Source organism: Chroicocephalus ridibundus, chromosome 14 (assembly GCF_963924245.1).
Source record: "Chroicocephalus ridibundus chromosome 14, bChrRid1.1, whole genome shotgun sequence".
NCBI classification, from domain to species: Eukaryota; Metazoa; Chordata; class Aves; order Charadriiformes; family Laridae; genus Chroicocephalus; species Chroicocephalus ridibundus.
The window spans coordinates 12,657,183-12,670,081 of NC_086297.1; positions in this window are offsets into that span (position 1 = coordinate 12,657,183).

The window sequence follows — 12,899 nt, forward strand, 5'->3', positions numbered from 1 at the left end:
GAAGCACCGCCCCGGCTGGCCGCTCCCGGGGCACGGCGCCGCCCGTCCAACCGCCGCTGCCCCATTTGGGAGCTGCCGCTTTCGGGAGCTGCCCCCTTCCCTGCCCCCCGCAGCTCCGTCCCGCCGGTGCCCCCGAGAGGGGCCGATCCGGGCACCGGCACCGCGGACCTGGGCCGCTGGACACGCGTCCCCGGGGGCGAGCGGCGGCGAGGGGGGGCGGGCTGGCACCGCACCCGCCGTCACCTGCTGCCTTGTCCCCCCCGCACGGCGTTTCTGTCCCAGAAGAGCCCGTGGACCAGGGACACTCACTGCGGGCAGGGGCTTTTTGAACCCCACCCCGCCCGGGGACCCCGCTGGCCCCGAGCCAAGCTTGGGGACAGCCGATGGCCTCCAAGACCGTCCCTGTCCACCCTGCTCTCCCCGTTCTTTGCTTCCCCGGCGCGGCGTTTCCCCCCACCCATCGCCCCGCTTCGCTGCCCTCCTGCCCTCCGCACGTGCCCCCGCAGCCCCCCGGCGCCACCGGCCGAGACGTGCCCCACAGCCGACCTCCTGGCTCCCTTGCGTTGACCTAATACTTAAGCTTCGTTGTCATGCTTAATTTCCTGCTCTCTGTAATTAGCTGGCTGGCCTGTCATTAGCAGCAGGCGGTGCTGTTAGGGTGACCTCGTGCTTCCCTTATTTTGGGCCGATGCTGCTGGCAGCGTGGCGAGGCGGTGGCCGAAACTGCGGCCGTGCCAGCTGCCCTCACCAGGACAGTCCACATCCTCCATGGGCACAGCGCCACCAAAGCCACCTCTGTCCCTGCATGCATCCCCATGGCCTCTCCTCTGCTGCGTCCCATCCACACGTGTGGGGTTATCCAAGGCTGATGCTCTGGTGTTTTCCCACCTTTTCCTGCTGCAGACAGAACAGGTGGTTATGGACAACCTAAGGATGGAGAGCACACACTGCTTGCCATCCAGCCGGGTGTCCAGCCGGCACCATGGATGGCCCGATGCCTGCACAGGACTTTCCAGGTCACCCTGCGTGACCTGGCTATTGCACAAGTCCAGAAATGCTGCTGGGCAGCGTCAGTGCCGAGCCCGGGACGTGCGGCAGAGCGTGGCTCCGAGCTGCATGCTTCACCTGAATTAGAGGCTGTGAGAGGTGGGGAAGCCACAGCGTCCTGTGAGAAGTCATCCCAACAGCAAGTTGTCCTTGGAGCTGTCTCATCCCTTCTGGAAACAGAGCTTTTTCCAGTGTGTATTTGTGCACCTTGTGTATTCCCTGTTCATGGCCACACCCGGCTGATGCAGGTGATGTTCACAACCCTGGTCCACCCCATCCACCTCCCGCCTTCTCGTTTCAACGCACCCCCTCCTTGGCCCTCTCTGGAGGGCAGAGCAGGAGATCGAGGTGGCTGTGAAGAGCTGGCTGGGAGAACGTCTCCTTGCTGAACTTGGCAGGGGATGCTGAGAATAACAAGAAGGACTTCTACAGGCTTGTCAACCAGAAAAGGAAGGTTAAAGAAACACACACCCCACCCCCAATAAGCAAACTAACTGGTAACAACAGATGAGGAGAAGGCTGAGGTTCTCAACAAGTTTTTTGCCTCGGTCTTCACTGCCAGCCTCTCTCCTCACACCTCCTGAGTGGAAGGACCACAAGACGGGGACCTGGGGGACAAAGTCCCTCCCACTGTAAGTGAAGACAAGGTTCGTGACCACCTGAGGAACCTGAGCATATACAAGTCCATGAGGCCTGATGAGATGCATCCCAGAATCCTGAGGGAACTGGCTGATGTACTTACCAAGACACTCTCCATGATATTTGAAAAGTCATGGCAGTCAGGTGAAGTCCCTGGCAACTGGAAAAAGGGAAACATTACACCCATTTTTAAAAAGGGTAGAAAGGAGGACCTCAGGAACTACCAACCCGTCAGCCTCACCTCTGTGCCTGGGAAGATCGTGGAACAGATCCTCCTAGAAGCTATGCTAAGGCATATGGAGGACAAGGAGGTGACTTGAGACAGCCAGCACGGCTTCACCAGGGGCAAGTCCTGCCTGACCAACCTAGTGGCTTTCTACAATGGATCAGTGGACAAGGGAAGAGCAATGGATATCATCTACCTGGACTTCTGCAAGGCCTTTGACACGGTCCCCCACAACATTCTTCTCTCTAAGTTGGAGAGATACGGATTTGATGGGTGGACTGTTCAGTGGATAAGGAACTGGCGGGATGGTTGCATTGCGGGACCACCACGCGGGTGCTGGTCAATGCCTCGATGTCCAGATGGAGAGGGGCGACAAGTGGTGTCCCTCAGGGATCTGTACTGAGACCACTGCTGTTCAACATCTTCATCAATGATATCGACAGTGGGATCGAGTGCACACTCAGAACATTTGCAGATGACACCAAGCTGAGTGGTGTGGTCGACATGCCAGAGGGATGGGATGTCATCCAAAACCTGGACCTGGACAAGCTAGAGAAGTGGGCCCATGCAAATCCCATGAAGTTCACCAAGACCAAGTGCAAAGTCCTACACTTGGGTCGGGACAGCCCTCATTATCAATACAGGCTGGGGGATGATGTGATAGAGAGCAGCCCTGTGGAAAAAGACTTGGGGGTACTTGTGGATGAAAAGCTGGACATGAGCCAACAATGTGCACTTGCAGCCCAGACGGCCAATAGATTCCTGGGTTTCACCCAAAGAACCGTGGCCAGCAAATCTAGAGAGGTGATTCTCCCCCTCTACTCTGCTCTCATGAGACCCCACCTGAAGCACTGTGTCCAGCTTTGGAGTCCTCAGCACAAGAAGGACATGGACCTGTTGGAGCGGGGCCAGAGGAGGCCAAGAAGATGATCCAAGGGCTGGAGCACCTCTGCTGTGAGGACAGGCTGAGAGAGTTGGAAGGGGTTCAGCCTGGAGAAGAGAAGGCTCCAGGGAGACCTTAGAGCAGCCTTCCAGTCCCTGAAGGGGGCCTACAGGAAGGATGGGGAGGGACTCTGGATCAGGGAGTGGAGCGACAGGACGAGGGGTAACAGTTTTAAACTGAAAGAGGGGAGATTTAAGTTGGATATCAGGAAGAAATTCTTCACTATGAGGGTGGTGAGACACTGGCCCAGGTTGCCCAGAGAGGGGGTGGAGACCCCATCCCTGGAGACATTCAAGGCCAGGCTTGGTGAGGCTCTGAGCAACCTGATCTAGTTAAAGATGTCCCTGATGACTGCGGGGGGGTTGGACTAGATGGCCTATAAAGGTCCCTTCCAACCCAACACATTCTATGATTCTCTCTCTTTTACCAGCATCCAGCCCTGTGCTGCTCCGAGCCAACAGCACAGCCCAGCTCTGGTCAGGTGCCCACCATCGTGCTCTGGAGCAGACTGGGTGCCCATCACACTCTGAAGCAGGTCAGATGCTCATCCTTGAGCTTTGGTGAAGGCTGGGTGCCCACTATCATACTCTGGAACACGCTGGGTGCCAACCATGCTCTGGAGCAGATTGGGTGCCCATTTCTGTGCTCTAGAACAAGCTGGGTGCCCACCATTGCATGCTGGAGCAGGCTAGGTGCCCGGTTTCCTCACCGAACTTCAGAAGCCGTGAGGAAGAGCCATGCAGTGTTTGCGTCGTGCGTCACACGTGGGTCAGGTGCGTTTTCTCCCTCACTCTTCATTTACAGAGCGGCCTCGCCAAGGGGATGAAGGTGCAGTACCAGCATCTGTACCGCAGATGGAGCACGGGCCACTGCCTGGAGAAGGTGGAGGCTCTCTGATAGATCAGGCAGCTTGGCCACAGGAAGGAGCAAGTGGCCCAGCTGGAAGCCACCAAGTCGGACCACACAGAGCTGGAGAAGCTGCGGCTGCTTTTCCCGGAGGGAGGTGGGCACCCTGGAGGGGGTGGCAGGTGGATGTTTGGCATGGGGACACCCTGGGTCGGGGGCTCGTGCACTGAGTTTTGCCCCAAGGGTGAGACCCCCTCACTGACAGTGTGTCCCCTTGGACCGTGTCCCTCTAGATGACGAGAGCATCACCCTCCGGGGCTGGGTGTCCTCCCTGCAGGGCCAGGCCAGGGACCTGCAGGATGAGAAGGGGAAGGGGAATTGGCGACAGTCCCCGAGGGGGCTGTGGGGATGCCAGGGGGGGTTTGGGCAAGGAGGGGGCAGACGAAGGACCCCCACGCTGCGATGACACGGGGGGCCGTGCCCTGACTCTGCCACAACTGCCATCCCCAGATCAGGCCACTAGAGGATGCCCGTGGAAAGCCCAGAGTGGCTGGAGCTGACTGGAAATTGCGTGGCAGCGCCCAGATCAGCCTGCAGCTGGGGTAAGAGGTCGGGAAGGGGCTTCCTACCCCAGGGGGCTGCAGGGGAGCTCAACAGGGCTGGGAGTGTCCCGGTTTGTGGGACAAGGGACACCCCCTGAGCCCCAGCCTGCCCGTGCCAACATCTCCCCGGGCCAGGTCCACGCTGCAAAAGTTAAAGCAGGAGCTGGTGGAGCTGGGCGTGCAGGAGAGGACCCAGGCCACACTGAAGCACTTGGTGACCCAACCCACCCGTGGGGCAGCCTGGCGTGGACAGCTAGGGTTAGAAAAGAGATTTTTAAAAAAATTTTTGAATTCATTAGTATTAATGAATTACATTAATTATTATTCTTCAAATAATAAAACCCATTCAAACTGTTCTTTGCTGGGGTTTTCTGTTTGCTTTTTTTTAAGTAAGATCGGTGTAGAAAACTGAACACCACCACAACCCCCAGCTCCCCCCTGGGGAAGTCCAGGCAGGAACCTGGCACAGGCAGCGCCACGGCAGCTCCTCGGCTGCCCCGACAGACAGACCTCCTGCGCTGCCTGTGGCAGGGACGTCTCACAGCAGCCCCTCCGGGGGACAAGGGAGCACCTGAACCCGGGGCATACAAAGGACCCCCGTGCTGGGATGACACGGGGGGCCGTGCCCTGACTCCGCCAACACCCCCGTTCCCAGACCAGGCAGCTGGAGGATACACGTGGAAAGCCCAGGGTGGATGGAGCCAACTGGAAATTGCATGGAAGCGCCCAGATGGGGTAAGAGGATGGGAGGGGGTTTCCTACCCCAGGGGGCTGCAGGGGAGCCCAGGGGGGCTTGGAGCACCCTGGTCTGGGGGGTGACGAACACCCCCGAGCAGCCCAATGGAGGATAAACCTCCCCGTGCCCCCATCTCCCTGGCCAGGTCCATGCTGCAAAAAATGAAGCAGGAGCTGATGGAGATGAAGGACCTGGGCCTGCAGGAGATAGAGCGGGAACTAAAGGAGCTGGGAGAGCATCAGCAGAGGACTGAGGCCAGGCTGAAGCTCCTGGCGATGCAGACGGACGAGCAGCTGAAGGCACAGGTGAGGTAGCGCTCCCTTCACCCACCACCTCGGGGGGGTGGTTCTGGCGAGGTTCCCAGCCACCTCCCTGGGCTGGCTGGGGCCATCGAGCCTCCAGGGCACCTGGGCTCCTTGGCTGCATCCATCCCAGCTCACAGCCCATCCCTTCTCCCATTCCTGCAGAAACACAAGCTGAGGGCGATACAGCACATGGGGCAGGAGGAGGCAGAGGCGCAGGCAGCACGCAACGTCTCCAGCACGGACACCGGAGTGAAGGTGGGGCAGCTTCTCCAGCGCCATGAGAAGCTCCAGGAAATGGTGAACACCTTCATGTCCTGGCAGGTGGTGGGCAAGCTGGTGAGGCAAACCACCGCTGCAAGGGTGCAGTCAGGGTCCCCTCGACCCCAGACCACCACCCTGGGCACAGAGCCACAGTCCCTGGGCACCCAGACCATGATCTGGGGACAAAGCCATGGTTCCTGGCACCCCCGACTACCACCCTTAGGACACAGCCAGGGAACCCTGGGAACCCAGACCACCACCCCAAGGGTTCAGCCATGCTCCCCTCGACCCCAGACCACCACCCTGCGGCCACAGCCAGGGGCAAGGTGGTGAAGCAGCTGCCGAGGAGTAGCCACGTAGGGAGAGGCCGGTGTGGGGGGCTTGGCAGGGGGCTCCTAGGAACCCCGTGGCTGGTTGTGCTTTGCAGTAACGTGGGGGAGCCCCTCACCGCCCCCCAGACTGGCTTGTACAAGTCAGCAGCATGGAAGGAAATTACAGTCTGGTGTAAATGTCCTGCTGGCACTGATAGCCCATGGCCACCAGCCAAGTAACCTGGGTCTGTCCCCACGGGGCAGCCACTCCCCCCTTGCATGGCACTGCCTCCTCATCTTCCTCCCTGAAGCAGGATGAAGAACTGCTGAAGAGCACCCAGGCCACCACGCTGCAGGTACAAGGGGACTGTGAGAAACTCAGCTCCGTCGTGGGGGACGTCCTGGCTGACAGTCACCAGGAGCACAAAGATACCGAGGTAGGTGGCTGAAAGCCCCGTGGGGTCAGAGCATCCTCCAGGCAGAGCCCAGGCTGGGCACCACAAGCCGTTTGTCCCCCTGCCAACCTGCTCGCAGCCCTGCACAGCTTCCAAATGCCTTTCCTGGGGGAGTTTGAGAAGCCGAGGAGGCCAGCGTTCTGGGCTGGCTGGGAGGCAGCTCTGACCCTGCCGTGGCATCATGGGGTGCTGTCTGCATGGGAAGGCTCCGTTCCAGGCCCTGGAGAGGCTGGAGAAGGAGAAAGCGGACAAGGAGGACCCGGTGCTGGGAATTGCTCTGCTACACCCTTGAGGGGCCACAGCACCAGCCAAGGGGGTCCCAGGCAGGGTGACAAACACCCCTGGTCCCTTGGGTGCTCGGTGACAGAACCAGCCGAGGGGAGGGAGGATTTCCAGGATTTCCCTCGCCGGGTCCTGCTCTTTCCCCCCAGGTCCCTTTGGCTGCTGGGACCAAGCCCACGGGGGTGACGGGGCGAGCAGGGCCATGTAGCTGCTTCTCCCTCTCCTCCCGACACGACCTGGCCCTGCCCATCGTACCGCCGTCCTTTCCCCACCGCTCTCCTGCCTTTCCCTCTTGCTAGAAAGCAGAGACAGCCCTGGCCACCAATGTCAACTTCACCGAGTTTAACACAAGCATGAAGCGGCTGAATGACGCGATTGAGGAGCTGCTGAGCCAGGTTATAGGCCAGGAGAAGGTCCAGCAACAGTTCAGTGAAGAGACGGCCTCCAAGGTGAGGGTTGGCTTGTCCCCACCACACAAAACTGGCACCATCGGGCCTTGGGGGCCTATGGCGGCCTGCCTGCAAGGGCCCTCCCCTCCCAGCTGTCCCCCCCGGGGACAATGATGTCCCATCGCGGGGTGGCTGGCTGAGGGTGTGCACCCATCCACAGCTGGACCGCCTGGAGCTGGGGGCTTTCCGGCAGCAGCTGGAGGAGCACGGCAAGAGGATCGTGGGGCAGCTCCAGGAGAAGGCACCGCAGCCAGGGGCTGAGGATGCCGCTGGGATTAAGGAGTGAGTGCGATGGGGTCAGTGGTGGCTGCAGGCACAACGCTCGCCCCGGTCCCTCTGGCTCCCCGACTGGTGCCCACGTGGTCCCTGGCACGGGAACAATTTCCCAGCGATCCGTGGGCATGCTGACAAAGTAGCTGCTGAGCCATGTCCACAGCCTGTCCTGGGACCGGCCCCCCAGCATGCGGCTGCTTGGCCCCGAGTAGGACCCGGCACCGTGGGTGGGACGGGGGAGACGGGTGCTGGCACGGGGGTGCGGGTGTCTGCCTAGGGGGTGCGACCCTGCCAAGCCCCGTCGCAGCCTTGCCCGGCAGCAGGGACCCAGGGAGCCCTCCCCAGGGGGAAGAGCGGGGATGGAGGTGCCATGGGGTACAAGCCTGTGAATTTGAGGACGCTGCCCCGAGCAGGGTGGGGGCGGAGGCTTCCAGGGGGGCTTGGGCAGGGCAGGGGAGCAGAGATGTGCTGCGCAGGGGCAGCTGTGCTTGCCCCCGCTCTGTGGGGTTTTACAGCCTGCCCACACTGCCCCACCTGGCCCAGGTCTCTGTCTCAAGGGTGCTGAAGCCACATGTGACGAGTTCTGTCGGGTCTCAGCCTGAACTTGGGCTTGGGGAGCTGTGGGGAAAGAGCAGATCCAGGATGGCTGGACGGGTGGAGGGTCTCCTGCCGCAGTGGGAGGGGAGACGGAAGGGACAGATACCACCGGGGAGCACCCCCTGGCCCCCTCCCTGCCGTAGCAGGCTGGAGCACGGGCTGCCACAGTACTGGGCACTGAGCATCCCTGTGCCCCGTCCAACAGGGCGCCAGCGGCCGAGGGCAGGGACCCCACCGTGCCACGCAGCTGCGGGGGCTCGCACAAGGACACCACCCCACTGCAGCACATGCACTGCCTCCAGCCCCCCACAGCCTTCCAGCCCCTCCTGCTTCCCGGCAAGGTAGGAATAACAATGGTGGGGATGCAAAAGGGGAGACTGAGGGTGGGAGGGAGATGCTGAGCATCTCGGGGAGCCGTGCCTCAGTTTCCCAGATGCGGAGTTCGGCCCCGGGGCTCAGCCAGCCCGCTCTCTCCTTCCAGCACAACGTGAGGGATCTGCTGGGGAAGGACGGCCACACCTGCAGGGACCGGCTGGACGAGCAGCTGCCTGCTGAGCAGGGGCCCCACGGGACGGACCCAGCACCCAGGCAGCCAGCCAGGAACAGCTGGTGCTATGAACGGGATTTTTCATTTTTTTTTTAAGTTCATCAATCTTAATTAAATAATTAAATTAATAATTCTTCTTTAAATAATAAAACACCTTGTAACTGTTTTTTACTGGGGTCTTGGGTGGGCTGGTTTGTTTCTTGTTTTAAGCAAGGTTGATTTGAAAACTAAACCCCCCCAGCTCCCCTCTTGCCCAGGGAAGGGCCAGGAACGGTGCTCACAGGCTGGGGGGGGCATCACGTTGACAAATCACAGCCCCCACTTCTGCTTCCCCCCTGCCCGGCAGAGGTGCAGAGGGAGGGAGGACGGGGTGAGGGGGTGTTCAGGGGGGTCTGTGCAAGAAGCCGTGCTGAATTTCGGAAGCCAGAGGAGGGGCTTCTACTTAAATATAACAACAAGACCCAGACAATGATTCCCGTGTGTTTCTGGGGGACTCCCCGCTCCCAACACACTGGCCCAGACCCCCCGATTCTCCCCCCTCACCAACCCAGCTTTGTCTCTGGCCGTCCATGGTGTCCAGGGCCTTTGTGGGGGGGGCAGGTGGGGGGCACGGGGGCCAGGTGGGCTGGTGGCCATGGGGCGAGGATGTCCAGAGGGGCTGCAGCTGCCCGTGGGGAGCAGGCCATGGAGGGGATGGGGCTGTTCATGCTCTGCAGGCTCTTCGAGGTCCACAGCTTGGAGAACGTGTCCAGAACACCCGGGAAGTTGGGCAGTGTGGCCGGCGTGTTGCTGGGGGTTGCAGCACCTCCATCTGCCGGGGAGAGGAGAGGGTGGACATCAGGTGGGTCACGGATGCTTTTGGGGTCCCAAGCCACCTGCAAGAGCTGGACCAGTCACCGGGGATCCCAACTGCGTCCCACACCTGCAACCCCTGGCCCCACTGGATGCTCGGAGCCCAGCTGTGGCTGTTGCTCCAGTGCCTGAAAACAGATTTCCCGTATCTTTTAGAAGAGCAACTCTCTGCTCCCTTCCCTGCTTCCTCACCCGCCTCCTTTCCTGGGAACTCTCTTGGAGTGCCTCACCGAAGGAGGGAGATGGCAGTGCCCTCACTGTGGAATGGTCGGGCTTGGAGGACTGTAAGGGAAAAGAAGTTCTTGCTGATTCTTTTCCTACGTACTTGTCTGACGGATCACTCGGATTCAGAGATTTTCCCAGTGTTTGAATCCTTCCTAGGCTTGTCTGGAAACATGTGTTTATCTGTGTTTCTTTTTCCCTGCTTCTGTGGCTCTTTGCTTTGGAGCAAGATGCTAGAAATCAAAGGGAGTTGGTGCTGTCACCAGCAGTCTTTGATGTCTAAGGGAGAAGTTAAAATCTGTCTTGCACTTCGATTCCCCCCCAAAAAAATATTCGTGGTGGCTCCCAGCGGGGCCTGGTCTCCTGCGGGACGTGTCACCGGAGCGGGCTGAGTGACCGGGACAGCCCTGCGAGGGAGCTGCCTCTGCCCGGGCTCGGGCTGCGCTGGCTGCGGCCACAGATCAGCCTGCGCCAGCTGCGCCTCAGGGATGGAGGTGGAAAAGGCAGCCGGGACCCTCGGCCTCTCCCATCCCTGTGGACCTTGAGTGCGACAGGTGTTGAATACCAACTGGTGATGCTGCATTGTCCATTCTCACTGCTCCCACTGCCGCTATGACAACTCTGCTGCGAGGACGCAACACAGGAGGAGGAGGAGGAAGCAGAAGACAAGCACAAGTACTAGGAAGATGATGATGAGGAGGAAGGCTTCGATTGCCCATACCTCCCTGCCACCCATCCTGGTCTCCCCCAGGCAGAAAGCCCCTCTCAGGTCCCCCATGGTTTCAGGCAGGGCAGCAGCCATGCCCCAGCTCAGCCTGGCCCAGCTGCTGGATGTCACCCTCAGGACGACCGAGATCAGGGCCATTGACTTCATGGCGCTGCGCAGCCTGCTGCTGGCCATGCTCTGGCACCTGGGCCTGCAGGACCTCCCTCTGCAGAAGTGGGGACACAGCCCGACCCCCCTCCTGGAGAGGCACCAGCCTGCCAAGGCACCCCCTGTTCTGGAGAAGAAGGGGGACAGGGCCCAGGGCACGCGGCAGCAGCCCCAGGAGCCAGGGGAGCGGCTGCAGGAGACAACGAGCGGCCCCCAGTTCACCTGCGAGACCACCTACGCCCGGAAGATAGAGAAGAAAATCAAAGAGCACGGGAGCTGCATCTTCAACATAGGGGCTTTTGCCAGTCTCCTGGGTGCTCCTGGGTGCAGGAGCAGGACCCAGTGGGACCGCAGGCCCCAGCACCTCCAGCCGCTGCACGTCCCAGGGCTCTGCAGGGGTTTGCTCAGCCCTTCTCTTCCCTGCGCATCCTGCTGGGAGGCAGGACCTTGCACAGGTGCCACATCACCCATCTGCAGCTCCAGACCTCCCCAGGTACACTGTGGCCACCCCCGACCATGCTGCTGCTGTACCCCCGGCTCACCTGGTGCCCCCCTACCGAATCCAAGCTGGAGCAAAATCAGCAGGACGGCCACAGACAGGGGACATGGGGACCCATCCCCGGCCCCTGGAGTGCAGGGTGGCCCTGCCCCGGCGAGGGAGAGCTCTTCCCCAGGTGGGGGCGGAGGGGTCCGGGGGAGCCTGGGCAGGGCAGGGGAGCAGAGGTGTGCTGCGCAGGGGCAGCTGTGCTTGCCCCGGCTCTGTGGGGCTTTACAGCCCCCCCACGCTGCCCAGGTCTCTGTCTCAAGGGTGCTGAAGACACATGTGACGAGTTGTGTGTGGTCTCAGCCTGACCTTGCCCCTGGGGAGCTCAGGTGCCTCCTCTGAAACAAGTTGCCAAAATTAAGTGCTGCAGCTGGCACAGCCCAGTTCCTGCCTCCTGGTGTCCCTGGCATGGGTGCAGGGACCTGCCACAGCCACTGCCAGCTCCGCAGGGCTGCGGGGAAAGAGCTCATCCAGCACGGCTGGATGGGTGGGGGGGTCTCCTGCAGCAGCGGGAGGGGAGCCAGGAGGGACAGACCCCACCGGGGAGCAGCCCCTGGCCCCCTCCCTGCCGTAGCAGGCTGGAGCACGGGGTGCCACAGGCACTAAGCATCCCTGTGCCCCATCCCATAGGGAGCAGGCGCCGAAGGCAGGTACCCCACCGTGCCACGGAGCTGCAGGGGCCGGCACACTGACACCACCCCACTGCGGCGCCTGCAGTGCCTCTGGCCCCCTCTGTGCCTTCCAGCCCCCCCTGCTCCTCAACAAGGCAGGGATGGCAGAGGGAGGGATGACAAAGGGGGCGACTGAAGCTGGGAGGGAAACGCTGAGCATCTGGGGGGGCCATGCCTCAGTTTCCCCAGGGAGAGCTGGGTGTGGGGGGCTTGCCTGGGGATGCTGAGTTCGGCCCCGTGGCTCAGCCAGCCCGCTCTCTCCTTCCAGCACAACGTGAGGGATCTGCTGGGGAAGGACGGCCGCACCTGCAGGGACCGGCTGGACGAGCAGCTGCCTGCACTCGGGGCAAGGAGGGTACGGCCGGGGCCAGCGTGGGGAGAGGAGAGGTTCCCATGGGTGTGATGGGGAAAGCGGGGAGGGCAGGGTGCCTGTACAGTGCAGGCCTTTCCCCAACCCGCGTCCCCATGGCCCCCTCTGGTCTCTCCTGCCAGCCTTGCTGCCTGCCCCGGCCTGGGCTGGCAGAGCTGCCCCCGGGGCTGCAGGGGGCCAAGCCCTGCCCCTCGCCCCAGAGCCCAGCCCCGGGCAGCCCAAGCCAGGGCTGCACAAGGCAGCGGAGCCCACTCGGCCCACGGCTGGGGGCCAGTCTGCCCACGCTGAGCCCCCATTTGGATGGGAACACCCAGTGCGGGGCAAGCTCAGCACTGGGACTACGGGTCCAGGGACACGGCCTGTGCAAGGGACCCGCAAGCGGACTGCAGGGACACAGCCTGGCTCCCGGGGGACACAACTGGGGACACAGAGGGCACCAGTGACCCCCGAGAAGTGGGGAGGGGCTCCTTCCAGTGGAGGACTTTAGATGCCCTGGCGGCCACCACTGCCGTTCCCCTTCTGGCAGCACCCAGATCAGCCTGAACCTGGGGTAAAAGAACAGGAGGGGGTTTCCTACCCCAGGGCAGGGGGGCCTGGGGGGGGCTGGGAGCATCCCGGTTTGGGGGGCGAGGGACACCCTCTGAGCAGCCCCGTGGAGGCTAAGCCTGCCTGTGCCCCCATCTCGCTGGCCAGGTCCGTGCTGCAGGAGATAAAGCAGGAGCTGATGGAGCTGAAGGACCTGGGACTACAGGAGACAGAGCAGGAGCTGAAGGAGCTGGATGTGGCACCTCCCCGGGCTGGCTGGGGCCATCGACCCTCCACGGCACCTGGGCTCCTTGGCTGCAGA